Source organism: Alligator sinensis, unplaced genomic scaffold, assembly GCF_000455745.1.
Source record: "Alligator sinensis unplaced genomic scaffold, ASM45574v1 scaffold405_1, whole genome shotgun sequence".
Classification (NCBI taxonomy): domain Eukaryota; kingdom Metazoa; phylum Chordata; order Crocodylia; family Alligatoridae; genus Alligator; species Alligator sinensis.
This window is the reverse complement of record NW_005842738.1, coordinates 384,203-386,565: the sequence shown is the minus strand read 5'-3', so window position 1 is coordinate 386,565 and position 2,363 is coordinate 384,203.

The window sequence follows — 2,363 nt, the reverse complement described above, 5'->3', positions numbered from 1 at the left end:
GCGGGGAGGAGAAGGTTGTCTCCCAGCCACCTCCTGCCTTCCCCAAAGCCCCTTTCAGAGCGATGGGCAAGGCACCTCCATCTTGCTCTGGTTTCAGGGGCTGAACTTCCTTCCACAACCCTGGGTGCTCCCACCCACTGCTTCCATCCCTAGGAAGTGCAGCTGGTCAAGTAGCACAACTTGGCCCCTCACTCTTTACTCAGAAACCCCCCCAGTCCCCATCCACCATTTGCACGCGTTCCAACATCTTGTCCTTACCTTCCGAGCGCTACATTGGGGGTGCTTGACCTCCAGCCCATGGGGCATGGGGCTTCCCACGGGTGCAGATGGGAGCTGTGACAGCGCTAATTGCTACTTCCCTACTGCTAAGTTGCCAGGCCTGAGGGGAGCCCCACGGGACCCGATACCACCGTCAGATCTGGGCGCTCAGTGGGACTGGTACACAACTGGATCCATTTTGCAAAGTCGGCCCAGCACGCTACATTGCACCCATGAACCACTCATCCAGCCCACAGGGCCAGAAGTTTGGGTGCTATTGAGCTACATAATTCTGCCTTTCCCTGTTTACCCTTGCCAAATTTTGAGTATCATCGGACTAATCCTTCCCCCTCTACCAGTTTCCAACTCTTCTAATTGATGTAGCTATCCCCCTTATTCTCCTGCCCTCTTCCATACAGGCCCTGTCACTAGTAGGACCTGCTGGAGGTCGTCTACAAGCTCACGACGTTGTATTCAAACCTTCCTTAATACCTTTTGTTGTCTACCTATGGATGTAAATTTCCTATTGTTTTTCTTTTCAGTGCCTGCCCTTGGATTGAAAACTCTTCAGAGCAGTTTATTAGGGTACACCTCCAGGGATGGTCATGGCACCCCAGGTGGCTGCATGGCACATATCTGCCCACCCCGTCTCTGTAATCTGGCCACTCTCAAGGTCACGCCTTGATGACATAAATTAATATGTTGTTTTGGGCAGTGGTTCTCAACCTTTTATGTACCAGGACCCATTTGTAAACATTGATGGCCAGTCCCTACCCAGTGCCCCTCACTCCGAACCTGCTGTCCCAGGCCCCAGCCCCTACCCCCTTTTTGTGGGGAAAGGGATAGGAGGGAATGAGGGGCCCCAAGTAGCCCCTTGCAGGCTGGATCTCTGACAGCCTGCATGGGAAAAGCTACCATTTCCCACTTTTCTCTCATTTTTAAAGTTTGTTTATGGCCCTTTCATATATTCTTGCGACCCACTTTTGGGTCACGACCCACAGGTTGAGAAATACTGGTTTAATAGGCTGCTTTTGGGTAACTAAAATCTAGCCATGGGTGACTTGCCGCCCTTCCTCCTTCCCCAACTACTAGTCTGACCGGGCAGTGCAGGCATACTCCATTCTTTTTCTCGCTGTCACCCTCTCCCTCTGTCATACAAGTTATACACCAAGAAGTTGAAGGAAGCAGGCACATTTAGTTTGTGGAAAAGCCACTTAAGAGGGGACATGAGAGGGGGCATGCTATTAGTCTTCAAATAACTGAAGTGCTGCCATAAAGAAGAGGAAGAACACCTATTCTGTCTTGCTGCAGAGTAGGACTTGGACCAATGGCTAGAAGTTGTGGCAAAGTAGGTTTAGGTTGGATATGAGGAAAAACTTCTTCACTGTTAGACAAGTGAAGCAGTGGAATAGACTGTTTAGGAAAGTTGTGGAATCTCCATCATTGGAGGTGTTCAGGAAGAGGCTGGACAGGCATTGGTCCGGGATGATTTAGGAGTAACTATGGGTATTTCCCATGCTTCTGAGCTTTTCTGGTTGCCCCACTGGACCATACAGAACTTTTTTTCCCCTTCTGCTATGTTAGGATTATGTTGGATTTTTTTTTTTGTTCTTTTTAATTAAAGTTTCAGAAACATTGGGTGTTGGCTTCAGCCAAGGCTGGGGACTGTGACTGGGATGTGCCAGTTCTCCCACTGGGACTTAAACCTGGAGATTCCTGGCTAGAGGGTCTTGCTCAGGGTCAGACCAACCACCATATTTGGAGTCAAGAAGGCATTTTACCCTATGGTCAGATTGGTATGGACTGTGTGGGTTTTTGCCTTCCTCTGTAGCAGGGGGGCATGGTCCTCGCACTTGGATCTCTGAAACATATTTTAACAACCTTGGAGTAGCAGGATGTTGGCCATCATGGCCCCCCTGCTTTACCTGTGGCAGATTAGGGTGTTAGGGTTTTGTGGTTTTGTCAGGGTTGACTCTGTAGTTTTATTACTCGGTTAGATAATGGATTTGTATAGGATTGTTTGTATAGGGATGAACCTGGCCTCCGCAGGTGACTGGACTAGAAGACCTCTGGAGGTCCCTTCCACCCCTCTACACTGTGGGGTA